General features: G+C 49.3%; 1 pseudogene; it reads right to left on the bottom strand.

The window, feature by feature from the left end:
* Positions 1-261: 261 nt before the first annotated feature.
* LOC141734798 (kelch-like protein 10) lies at positions 262-11,483 on the bottom strand (annotated as a pseudogene).
* Between the last annotated feature and the right edge of the window lie 1,498 nt (positions 11,484-12,981).

Genomic DNA, 12,981 nt, shown 5'->3' with positions numbered 1-12,981 from the left:
ATGACTGGAGTGTGACTGTCCATGGCCAGCAACAGGGGAGGAAGAGGGGGCAGAGGGGCTGCCCTCTGGGTCAAGAAACGGGTAGAGTGTGAAGAGCTGTCTCTGAAGAATAGCCAAGAGCAGGTTGAAAGCTTATGGGTAAGAATTAGAGAGCCAGGCAACAAAGGGAGCCTTGGGGTTGGTGTCTACTCCAGGCTGCCCGATCAAGGGGAGCCTATTGACGAAGCCTTCTTGCTCCAGCTACAGCAGCAGGCATCACGCTCACAGGTTCTCGTCCTGCCGGGGGACTTCCGCCACCCCGACAGCTGCTGGAAAAGCAGCACGGCGAGCTGTAGGCAATCCAGGAGACTCCCAGAGCCGAGTGCCTTGAAGATAACTTCTTAAGCCAGGTCACAGACAGCCCCACCAGAGGAGCGGCCATACTGGACCTGAAGGGCACCAACGCAAATGAGCTAATGGGTGACATCCATGGGATGATGTGAGGCAGCCTGGGCTGCGGTAGTCGGGCGCTGGTGGAGTTCACAGTCCTGAGGGGTGTGGGCGTCAGGGGGAAGAATAAAGTCAGGACCCTGAATCTCACGAAAGCAAACTTCCAGCTCTTCAAAGAGCTGGTCAATAGGACCTTCCGGGACACTGATGAAAATCTAGTTCCTATGAAACTGATAGAAATGGCACCTGCAGATTTGCATGAGGGACGTGTAAGTACAGGGAACATGGACTACAAATTCACACCAGTGCGCACGTATGAGTTCAAAAGTTTTAAGCCAAGTCTTAACTGTCAGTAACGCTGAGTTTATTTAGAGAAAAAAAATCCCTTCTGTCCACACTTCCACCCTTCCTTGCCCAGCAAGACTACCACGTGCTGCCTCCTGCTCTGCAGGTCATGGGCAACCCATTTCAGAACGGCCTCGAACACAGCCTCTTCTTTCACAGGGAGCTCATCCTTCTCCAGCAGGCGTTCCAGCTCATTGAAGGAGAGTGCCAGAAACTCTGTGGACACCTTGGTCACCTCCTCGAAGTGATGCAGGATGAACTCATGGGCTGCTTCTCGCAGGTCAGCACAGTAGTAGTAGCCGGTGAATCTCCACATGCCAATGCAATTTTCCAAGCACAGCTGGGATTTTAAGAACTCACAGCACAGTCTGACGATGTCCAGGACATTGAACTGGTCTGCCGCGATTAGCAAACTTTCAACGTTGTCATCCGTGACCGGCACTGTCCCGGTGTAGGCGTATTCCATAAGGAGCCTCATCATTTGTGAGGAAGTGCCTCACACACACAGCAGCCTTGCTGTGTGACACCCTGACCCCATTATCCCCTGTGCCTCCTTCCCCGGGCACCAATTTGGGCACTAGCAGTAGCCATGCTGGGAGGCTGTGGAGTTTTATGAAGGAATGTTTTACTAGCCGCTTGTTTTAAGAAGGAGCCACAGGGCGAGCGGGCACCTTGCTTCAACGAGAAGAGCAGAGAATAACGGTGTGTGGGGAAGGAAAGCCTCCCGCCTGGCAGCAGACCAGCCAGGCTGGCCACGCTCCCAGCCCTGCACCGTATCTGGGGCTTCGCCAGACACCACTTCCAGCGCTGCTGTTCCATCTGAGCTTGTGGATGAATTTTGGTGTCCAGGGAGGTACCAGGACTAGGGGGAACTGCTGGAGGAGTGTTGGAGTGCCGAGGGAAGCGCCGGAGATACACGAAGGCACAGTGTGGCACAGAGCAGGAAATACTGTTTGGCCCCATCCCCTCCTCCTTCAAGCACTCACCTGAAGTACGGACTGCAGCTAGAGAGGATCATCTTGTGAGCAATGAATTCAATGCCGTCCACGCTGATGATCCCATCACCCAGCTTCCCTTCTGGGCAAAGCCCGTGGAAGGCGGTGCAAGCCACAGCACTCATCTTCCTCTCCCTGGGTGAGGAGGAGTATGCGGTGCGAGCCAAGCTGTCGCCCACCTCGACGCCTGAGGCACTGGGAGATGCTTCTCTCTGGGGTGCCTACAGCACTTTGTCCTTGCCCTCCCTCCAACATCAGAGTGGAACCCCTGCCTGTCCGGTGGCTCTGGAACGTGCCCCATAATGACATCACAGGTGTGGGGGGGACCAGGACGGGCCGTGAGCCCCTCCACAGCCCCTCTGTGGGGCCGAGGTCTGGGTCCCCGTGGTCCATGTTGCCGTGGGGCGGAGCCATGGGGTCCCTGGACTCTGTGGACTTCCACACAGGAGAGGAAATAAAAGATGGACACAGCACTAGGCACCATCTATAAAAGACTCCAAGCTTTTAAAAGAAAGCAAAGAAGGGAAAAGAGACATTTGGGAAACAGGAAAACAGACAGAGAAAGCAAGCTTTCGAAACAAGTAGCAGCGTCTACTGCTCATTGTAACACTTTATTGCCATGACCATCTACCCTAGCTAGAAAAGAAAAATTCTTGCCAGCCTCGCGTTGGAAGCTTGGTACCTGAGAAACACTTGTGTTTAACAGAAGCTCTCTCAAGAGCTAGCGGTTTGACGCAGCAACACTACCAGGGTCAAGGCCCACATCTCCTCAGAGCACAAGTCAGTTTTGCAAAGCCAGCCAGAAAGCTGAATGGAACCTAAAAGTGCAAACCGCCTCTTTCCACTAATGCCAGTAAAAACGCCACGAATACAGCAGTATTGGAAGTTTTGTTGGAAATGCAGGAACTGCAACAAAATCCTAATCGTCTTCCCATTGAGTAGTTGCGTTTTCAATCCCATACAATAAGAAAAAATGCAAGGCCATTGGCAGTCTCCATAAAAGACACAATTCTAGCAGATAGGACCACATAGGAAGACATGTAGAGCTCAATACAACTTGGGGGGGTTCCCATGGGTCCTTTGGGATTCCCTATGGGGGATATTGAGGGTTTTTTGGGTCCTGTGGGTGGGATTTATATAATCATAGAAAGGTTTGGGTTAGAAGCAACCCTGAAGATCAACTAGTTAAAACCCCCTGCCCTAGGCAGGGACATCTCCCACTTGAGGCTACCCCGTTTTCAGAGGTTACCCCAGGGAATCCGTTACCCCTTGTCCTATCATTACACTCCCTGATGAAGACAGCCTCCCCATCCTTCCTGTAGGCCCCCTTTATGGACTGGAAGACTGCTATAAGGTCTCCTCTGGGATTCTCTTCTCCAGGCTGAACAACGCCAACTCTCTCAGCCTGTCTGAATTACTTTTTCTATTAAATTTGTTTCTCTTTCAGCCCTCCTGTTTCCGTGTTTTTTTCCCCATTCCCTTTCCCAGCTGGGGTGGGGACATCGGATGATGGACTCCTTGTCTAAACGACAAGAAACTGGGGGATGTGCGGAGGTGGCCTGCTCCAACATCTGCTCCGGCAGGCTCGCCTAGAGCAGGTTGCCCAGGACCACGTCCTGCTGAGGCTCGGCTCTCTCGTAGGAGCTGCGCCATGCGGTCAGAGCCAGGGCAAGACGTAGGCAGGGCTCGGTGGCCAGCAAGGGCTAAAAGTCCTTACGCAGCCACCGTCCCCTGCGGCTTGCTGTCCCCTGCGGCCAGCCGTCCTCCTGGCACGCTGCTTGTGGGGCAGTTTCCTCAGCCCCCGCCAGCTCATGGCAATGCGAGGGATTCCCTTCCACACTGGGCATTATAAATGCCTCAGCTCACCCAAAAAGCTTTGGAAGCGGCTCCAAGAGGAGCCAGAGTGCTGAGGCTCTCGTGCATCCCAGTGGGATAGAGGGGATGCCCGCAGCGTGATGGAGGAGGAAGGGGGAGCCCTCTCCCCCTGGGAGGGAACGATTTTGCTCACAGGCTGGTGTGGCTGAAGCCTGGCCGGCAGCTCAGCGCCACACAGCCGCTCCCTCGCTCCTGCGCAGTGGGGTGCAGGGGGAGCATCGGAAGGGGGAAAGGGACAAAACTGGTGGGTTAGAAACAAGGCGAGTGGAAAAGAGAGCCCAAGGAATACAAGGGATGCAAAAGAAAGCACTTGCTGATCAGCGAGCCAGCGATGCCCAGCCAGGCCCTGAGCAAGGGCAGCCCCCGCCAACATTCACCCCACACACACAGTTTCATTGCTGAGCACGCTGTGGTAGGGTGTGGGATATGCCTTTGGGCAGTTGGCATCAGATGTCCCCTCTCTGTCCCCTCCCAGCCTCTTGGGCACCACCAGCACGCTCGCTGGCTTGCAGTCTGAGGAGCAGAAAAGCCCTCGGTGCCGCGCAAGCACTGCAAGAACTAGTGCACCCCGGGGCTCTCTGGGCTCTTTTCAGCACAGCTGCAAAACAGAGCCCCGCACGAGCTGCTGGGAAGAATTCTCATCGTTAAGCTCGAGAGACGCTTAAGGTTCAGGACTTGTTTGGCACCCTTTTAGAACCCTCCTGGCCTTCACTGGCCTATGGCAGCGCTTGAGGCTGCTCTTGGTTCTGCCAGTCCCCCTCGGGCAGGAGGGTCCCAGCCAGGTCAGCCTCCAGACATGCCAGGCCCCGCAGACCTGGGCAAAAGGCCCCAGCAGAGAAGAGCTTCCCTTGGGGCGAGAGGATCTGCTGGGCTCAGCTGGCAGAGGAGGAGCTCAGGCAACACTTCAGCAAACTGGAGATCATAAAATCATAGAATCATACAATCTTCATGGTTGGAAAGGGCCTTTGAGATCATCCAGTCCAACCATACACACACCAAAAAAAACCCCAAAAAAACAACCTACAATCTCTGCCACTAGAGCATGCCCTGAAGTGCCAAATCTAGATGTTTCTTAAATACCTCGAGGGATGGTGACTCAACCACCTCCCTGGGCAGGCTGTTCCAGTGCCTGACCACTCTTTCAGTAAAGTCATTCTTCCTAATATCTAATCTAAACCTCCCCTGCCGCAGCTTCGGACCATTTCCTCTGGTTCTGTCATTATTCACCCGGGAGAAGAGGCCAACACCCACCTCCCTACACCCTCCTTTCAGGGAGTTGTAGAGGGCAATGAGGTCTCCCCTCAGCCTCCTCTTCTCCAAGCTAAACATGCCCAGCTCCCTCAGCCTCTCCTCATATGCCCTGGTCTCCAGACCCCTCACCAGCCTGGTAGCTCTCCTCTGGACACGCTCCAGCACCTCAATGTCCCTCTTGTACAGAGGGGCCCAGAACTGAACACAGCACTCGAGGTGAGGCCTCACCAGTGCCCAGTACAGAGGCACCATCACTTCCCTACTCCTGCTGGCCACGCTGTTCCTGATACAAGCCAGAATGCTGTTGGCCCTCTTGGCCACCTGGGCACGCTGCTGGCTCATGTTAAGCTGGCCGTCCACCAGCACCCCCAGGTCCTTTTCTGCCGAGCAGCTTTCCAGCCACTCTGCCCAAGCCTGTAGTGCTGCTTGGGGTTGTTGTGACCGAAATGCAGGACCTGGCACTTGGCCTTATTAAACCTCATACAGTTGGCCTTGGCCCATGGATCCAGCCTGTCCAGGTCCCTCTGTAGAGCCTTCCTACCCTCCAGCAGATCAACACTCCCACCTAGCTTGGTGTCATCTGCAAACTTACTGAGGGTGCACTCAATCCCCTCATTCAGATCATTGATAAAGATATTAAACAAAACCGGCCCCAAAACTGAGCCCTGAGGGACACCACTGGTGACCGGCCGCCAAGAGGATTTCACCCCATTAATCACAACTCTCTGGGCACGGCCATCCAGCCAGTTTTGAACCCAGCGAAGAGTACACTTGTCTATGCCATGATTCACCAGCTTCTCCAGGAGAATGTTGTGGGGGACGGTGTCAAAGGCCTTGCCAAAGTCCAGACAGACAACGTCCACCGCCTTCCCCGCAGCCAGAAGGCAGGTCACATGGTCATAGAAAGAGATCAGGTTTGTTAAGCAGGACCTCCCTTTCCTAAACCCCTGCTGGCTGGCCCCGATCCCTTGGCTACCCTGCACTTGCTGTGAGACCTCACTCAAGATGATCCTCTCCATGATCTTTCCTGGTACCGAGGTCAGGCTGACAGGCCTGTAGTTCCCCGGATCCTCCTTCCGACCCTTCTTGTAGATGAGCGTCACATTAGCCACCCTCCAGTCATCTGGCACCTCCCCTGTTGACCAAGACTGTTGATAAATGATGGAGAGAGGCTTGGTGAGCTCTCCCGCCAGCTCCCTGAGTACTCTTGGGTGAATCCCATCTGGCCCCATAGACTTATGTGCATCTAGGTGCAGAAGCAGATCACTGACTACTTCCTCCTGGGTTATGGTTGGGTTGTTCTGCTCTCCGTCCTTATCCTCCAGCTCAGGAGGCTGAGCACCCTGGGGATAGCTGGTCTGACTATTGAAGACAGAGGCAAAGAAGGCATTAAGTATCTCAGCCTTCTCCTCATCCTTGGTTGCAACTTCCCACCCCGCATCCAGTAAGGGATGGAGATTCTGCCTGGCTCTCTTTTTGTTGATGTATTTATAAAAACTTTTTCTGTTGTCCTGTCTTCGTTGTCCTCTTCATCCTCTTTGTCATTGAGGTTTATAATCAGGGGAGGGTGAATTGGTAATAAAATATTCTTTTGATTTCTGAGTGATTCTTGATGATGGGCTGGATGCATCATCCGTTCTTGTACACCCTGTTGCAATGGGGCCTCTGCAGATAAGAACAGTATATTTATTTTATTAGGAGGGAACAGGAATATCATGTCCAAGTTCAGACCAGCAGGTATAGTTTTTAAATCATTATCATGTTGAAGCAACCATTAAATAGACAGATTGCGCCTTTTAGGAAAAATCTTCTGTGAAGGCTGACAAAAGAGCATCCACCAGTTACAGAGAGGAGGAAAAATGATGGGTACTCGCTCCTTTGAATGGACAGATGAGGCACTGCTGAATAAAGCCTTTTGGAAAGAGGATCATTTTGATCATTCTACACTATTTGAAAAAAGCTGTCTGTCTCTTCCACGTGGTGGATAGATTAATCTGGGGCAGAAACCTTCTTTTTTCCAAGCCCTTTTAAGATATTTACAACACAGGGAAACGTGATTAGTAATAGCTGGGCTGAAGTAAGTAGGCGAGTATAAGACCCCACCTGCGAAACTATTTTAAACATGCTGAATAATAGGCAGGCCTCTGTCACTCCTCATGGCATCAATTTTGAAGAAGTTAGCAATGCTAAGCACAGGATTACCTTTTTTTAGCTTGTAGATATTTTTTTTCTATCAATTTTCTGCATCACAACTCTCTTTACTAAGTACAAAATGTAGATTTTGAGAAAGAATACGAAGTTCATTAAAGTAATTTACACTGAAGTTCAAAGAAAATCAGAAAAAAATTTTCCTTAGGAATTTATACCTACCCATAACATTTGCAACAAAACTATTTCAGTATGGGGGTGGCATTTTCTGAGAGCCAGGAAACACAATGGACTGAAAATAAAAATGATGAAAAATGGTGAGTCTATTTGTATTGTTCAAGCTGACCAATTTGCAGCTATAGATACAATCAGGGTTCTGTGCATTATATTAAAAATATCAGAGTTGGGTATGTTTTTAAAGAAATTAGATGAAGCATGGGCATTGTCTTTTATTCCAGTTGCTGTTATTCTTGTGCATCTCTTGCTTGCCTACGAGGAGCATGTGTATCATAGTAAACCCATTTTAACAACACGCCGGCAGAACAGATTTGTTGTATCACATGCCAGAGAAAGCACTTTAACTTGATAGAGCCTTTTTTCAGTGTCCAAAATAGGGTGTTATTAGTTCCTGTCAGTGTAAGCCAAATCAAACTTAGATTAGCTGAACAAGATTTCTAACTATTAAAATGAATAAATGCACTTCTAATATTTACAATATTATTGTGGAGCATGCGGACTTTGAATTTATACATACTGCAGTATAAAGAAAAAGGCTTGGGTCCATTTTCTGGTTGGACGTTGCCCTTCTACAGCACGCCCTTGTCCACAGTGCCTCTTGGACATAGTCTCTGACTCACACCAGACCCAAAAGCGTGGTGCTTGGTGTGTACGACAGCACAAAGTACCAGGCGCCGATGCTCTGGGGGTGGGAACTGCACTACAAGCAGTATGGGCACTCACAGGAAGGGCACTCAAGCTCTTGCCTTGGTCCTCTGTGATTAGTTCGGCTCAACATGCCCAGATACGACAGGCTACCTTATCCTGGGGGAATTTCAGGAACGCAAGGTGTTTGCTTCTGACTAGTGGTCTTTCTGGGCTTCTCTTACAACATCTGTCTACAGCTCTGGAGATAAGGCCCAGGAACAACTCTGGTTTAGTCCACTTGTTCATGCGTCTATGACAAGTCATGCTGACTTGCTCTCACTCTGGCTTCTGCCCGATTTCTGACATGTGTCTTGGTTCCCTGCCCTGGACTCTTACCCTGTCCCAGGTCGGACTCTTGGTAAACAAGAGCTCCTCTTAGAAAGGACTGAGGAAAAAAACCCAATTTATAACATGGTGGTTTTTTCCATAAATACTCTGATTTTCAGATATCGTACTGCCTTGTACGCTGTTACTCTACTTAATAGCTTGCATCCAATGTTCTAGCCTGAAAACTGTATTCAAAACGATGAACTGGAAATACACCTGCACACACAGCACTGTAATCTGATGTTTCCTATACAAGGGGGGGTCTCATCCACCTAACATGTTGTGCTCTATCAACAATATCTGTTGATAGAGCCCTACCAACCTCCTCTCCGCTCCACACACGCTACTTTTCATTTCTCTGAAATGGTTACCTGCCTGCTCACCACTTTTGACTACTGGAGAGATGTAATCTAGCAAATACCCAGGTAAAGCACCGCTTTTGCTCTGCGGATCTTAGCAACATAAATTGCCATTTGTGACTTTATCTTTCATGTCACTGATAGTAAAGATGATCTGTAACATGAACGCTAAAAAAAATTCATATGGCAACCCTATTCAAATGCCAGTACAGTTCCTTTCTTTGCCTTCAACTTGCTGGGATAGCAGATCATACCTGGTGGATTTGCCATGCTACATTTCTTGACCTTGATGCATACGAGGTAAGCGTGGGCAGTAAGCATCAGAAGGACATTTTCCTGTATTTACTTACTCTCATGAACAACTTGTTGAGAAAGTATTTTTACTCACTGTTACTAGGTGGCAAAAAAAGTCCATTAATATAACAAGGATTGCTATGATGGAAGGCACAACTGATCCTCACGCAGCCTAAAGGTTGTCTCTCCCAGAAACAGGAGATGTTGCTATACTTTTACTGCAGGAGAAAACAGTTTTCAGATATTGCAAGTACAACAATAAAAACAGACTAAATGGTGACATGGACAGGGGGATTGAGTGCACCCTCAGCCAATTGGTCGATGACACCAAGCTGTGTGGCACGGTTAACATGCTGGAGGGAAGGGACGCCATCTAGAGGGAGCTAGACAGGCTGGAGAGGTGGGCCCGTGCAAACCTCATGAAGTTCAACCAGGCCAAGTGCAAGGTCCTGCACCTGGGTCACAGTCATCCCAAGCACAAATCCAGACTGGGTGGAGAATGGCTGAAGAGCAGCTCTGAGGAGAAGGACTTGGGGATGCTGGTGGACAAGAAGCTCAATATGAACCAGCAATGTGAGCTCGCAGCCCAGAAAGCCAACTGCATCCTGGGCGGCATCAAAAGAAAAGTGTCCAGCAGGTTGAAGGAGGTAATTCTTCCCCTCTACTCCACTCTGCTGAGGCCCCATCTGGAGTACGGCGTCCAACTTTGGAGTCCTCAGTACAGGAAGGACAAGGACCTGTTGGAACGGGTCCAGCGGAGGGCCACCAAAATGATAAGGGGGCTGGAGCACCTCTGCTGTGAGGACAGGCTGAGAGAGTTGGGGGGGTTCAGCCTGGAGAAGAGAAGGCTCTGGGAAGACCTTATAGCAGACTTCCAGTACCTGAAGGGGCTCCAGGAGAGATGGGGAGGGATTCTTTATGAGGGAGTGTAGCAATAGGACGAGGGGTAATGATTTTAAACTGAAAGAGGGGAAATTTAGATTAGATATTTGGAAGAAATTCCTTACTCTGAGGGCAGTGAGACACCGGCCCAGGTTGCCCAGAGAATCTGTGGCTGCCCCATCCCTGGAGGTGTTCAAAGCCAGGTTGGACGGGGCTTGGAGCAGCCTGGGCTGGTGGGAGGTGTCCCTGCCCAGGGCAGGGGGATTGGAACTGGATGATCTTTAAGGTCCCTTCCAGTCCAAACCATTCTATGATCCTATGATTAATACATGGTGTACTGCTGTGAACACAGCCAAGAGGTTTCTTCACAGTGACAGAATCTGCACCTGGAACTCCCCTGAGGAAAATGACCTTGTGGGTTAGTCACACTAGATTCCCATGCCCTAGTGGTTGCCTTAAATGAGAATTGCCTCTTTTAAAACTTTTCGGTTTTAATTAATGGGGGAGATGATTCAGTAGTCCAGGTATAACAGTACAGCAACAAATATAAACTGGGGTTTATATCCTGGATATGAAAGACATCCCGGCTGAGAGCTGTAAATGCCAGTTTGCCGGTTATTTCTTAATGAGTTTTGGAGTAATGTTTTAGAGGAAAACAAAGTCACACTTGAAAATATTTGAATAGTTGAAGGCAAGTTTCACCCAGTTCCAGACATTATCAGACGGGTCGAGGAGCAGCATCTGAAAAACACGCTGCTTTTGGACCATAGTCAGTATGACTGGGCCATCCTCTGAGACATGGTGGGGTCTGGAGCCAAAGCCCATCGCCCAGGCATTAACACCTAAATCCCTAGTGCTGAGATGGAGGCAATAACAAAGAGCCCTACACTCACCCCTGGATCTTCACCAGGTGGAATATAAATATTTCTTTGAAGAATAAACCCATTTTGAAGGGCTCTGTTTTAGATAACTGATTTTGCAGAAAGTCAGGTAGTCGCTGTAAGCAGAAATTACAAACATGGTCTATTTATTCAGAATCAATATAATGTCAGTTGAATAAGAAAGTCATGAGTGATCTTTATGCATGGTTTTTAACTTGTGTGTTCCTTAATATCTGAGCCCAGTTCATGGGAGAAATTTTCCATAGTTTAGATGACCGTTAGCTCTTCTCACTGCTTCCAAAAATCAGGTATTTGACCTACAGATGCTGCCATAACCAGGCAGCATGACATACCAACTTCTAACTTTACATAATAAACCTCCCTTTCAATACGGATATATCAAGTACATCAAGGATACAAATCACTCTAAAATCTACAGCACTTAGCTTTGCGTCGGGGGGATAAAAATGGAAATAGTGGTCATTCCCAGTTGCAGCCATTTTCAGCTCTTGTGCCTCACCTCTTGCTTCCAACCTCCACTCGCTTAATACCAACAGAACATACATTAAAATGTTAAAGCTATCAACATTGAGGCAAATTGTATTCTTATCCAGTAGTTTTCTTTCAAAAAGTACACCTTCAGAACCTTAGCTCTGCTTCTTTTTTCAAACAAAACTCCAACTGGCAGTGAAATACACTCAAACGAAGGAGGTGGTACCTGCTCCGGGCTTGTTGAACCGACGAGGGCAGTTGCCAGCCACTATAGGTTCCATGGTTGCCAGCCGCTCCTCCAGCTTGTGAGATCAGCGACATGGTGTTTTGGGACCTGTCTGGCTTGAATATCTTCCTTTGTCTCCATCGCTTCAGAATGTAGTACGGAAATTCTGACCCTTTCAAAGAATCTCCCATTCTGCTGCTTCCTTGATGTAAAATGGAAAAAACCAAATGGCGGGGCTTAGATAGTACCCAGCTTCTTTCCATGGGAACTGTGGTCTTTGATAACACAAAGACAGGCCTTGTTCTTTGACTGTTTTTTAACCAAAATCCTTGTGCCCAGTGTGTTTCTTACTGTACCTCTGTCTTTGGATGGAGAAACGTGCTGCTTCCTGTTAGTACACTGTTAGCTGTTAACTGCTCACATGGGTCACCCTCGTTACACGGGTTTCCTTGCTTTTTCTTGCTTCCATGATGTCCACTGCCACAGCTCAAGCAGAAAGAACAGTCTACACTTGTGTCCCTAATTAACACCTCCCTTCTCATTCAGGTCCCAGGCTGCCCTGAACAAAAATAGGGGGGAAATTAAGTTTCAGTCCTGGAAAACAGTCAAGCATACTGTTATCCCCGGGACATGGGGTCGCGGGTACAACACTGAGTGACATCAGTGACTTGGAGATGAACACTTCGGAGCACTGATAGACCAAAACCTGGGAACTTAGGAGTAAAGCAGAAAAGGAAGCACAGAAAGGAAAAGGAGACGCAACCTTAAAATAGAAGGATGCCATCCCTCAAAGAGTACTAAGGGTACAGATGAAGCCAAAGAGAAGGGAGGCAGATACAAGGCAGAATTCAAGAGAGAGGACTAGAAGGTCATGTGACTGGTGGTTCCTTGGGGAAAAAAAAGAACAAAACCCACAACCACGGGACTGGATGGACTAATCACCTGTACTGTACGCCATGGCTCTGCCAGTGGGAAGGGTGGCAGACGTGTACATGAAAAGCAGGTGCCAGCGACTCCATGGGCACAAACAGTACAAGGCTGGCTCAGCGGTGGTGACACCCAAGCTGGGGAAGAAGTATGAAGGCATTGAAATGACTCGAAGTCTTCTCGTCTCACTAGGAGCCTATCAGCTTGCTTGTAACTCGAGTATCAGCGGATGGCCCGAAGACTAACTGCAAAGGAAAATACCGCATGCCTGACCACTTGGACTTTGGCACTCGAATAAAGTGATTTCGACAGGGATGACTTCAACTAAGTGCAGAATGAAACTGCTAACTGGGATCAAGGTGGGGAGCACTGGCAAGAGCTGTGAACAGACAAACGATGTGAAAAGGCTCCCACAGTTGCGTAAGCCCAACAACTGACTGGGGCACACAGGGGAGGGAAAGCTCAGGAAAGCGTGGGTAACGACTGCCAGTGGGCACGAGCAGCCAGAGTAGGAAAGTGCTAACACTGCCAAGAGCTATGCAAACAAGGGCTCTTTGTAGCTGTACAGCTGTGCCTAAATGAGGTAGATATGGTCAGGAAGAATGAATTCTGTATTTGGTTTGCGT

This window comes from Larus michahellis, chromosome 25, assembly GCF_964199755.1.
Source record: "Larus michahellis chromosome 25, bLarMic1.1, whole genome shotgun sequence".
Lineage (NCBI taxonomy): Eukaryota > Metazoa > Chordata > Aves > Charadriiformes > Laridae > Larus > Larus michahellis.
The sequence above is the reverse complement of the archived record's forward strand: the minus strand, read 5'-3'. Positions and strand labels throughout refer to the sequence as shown.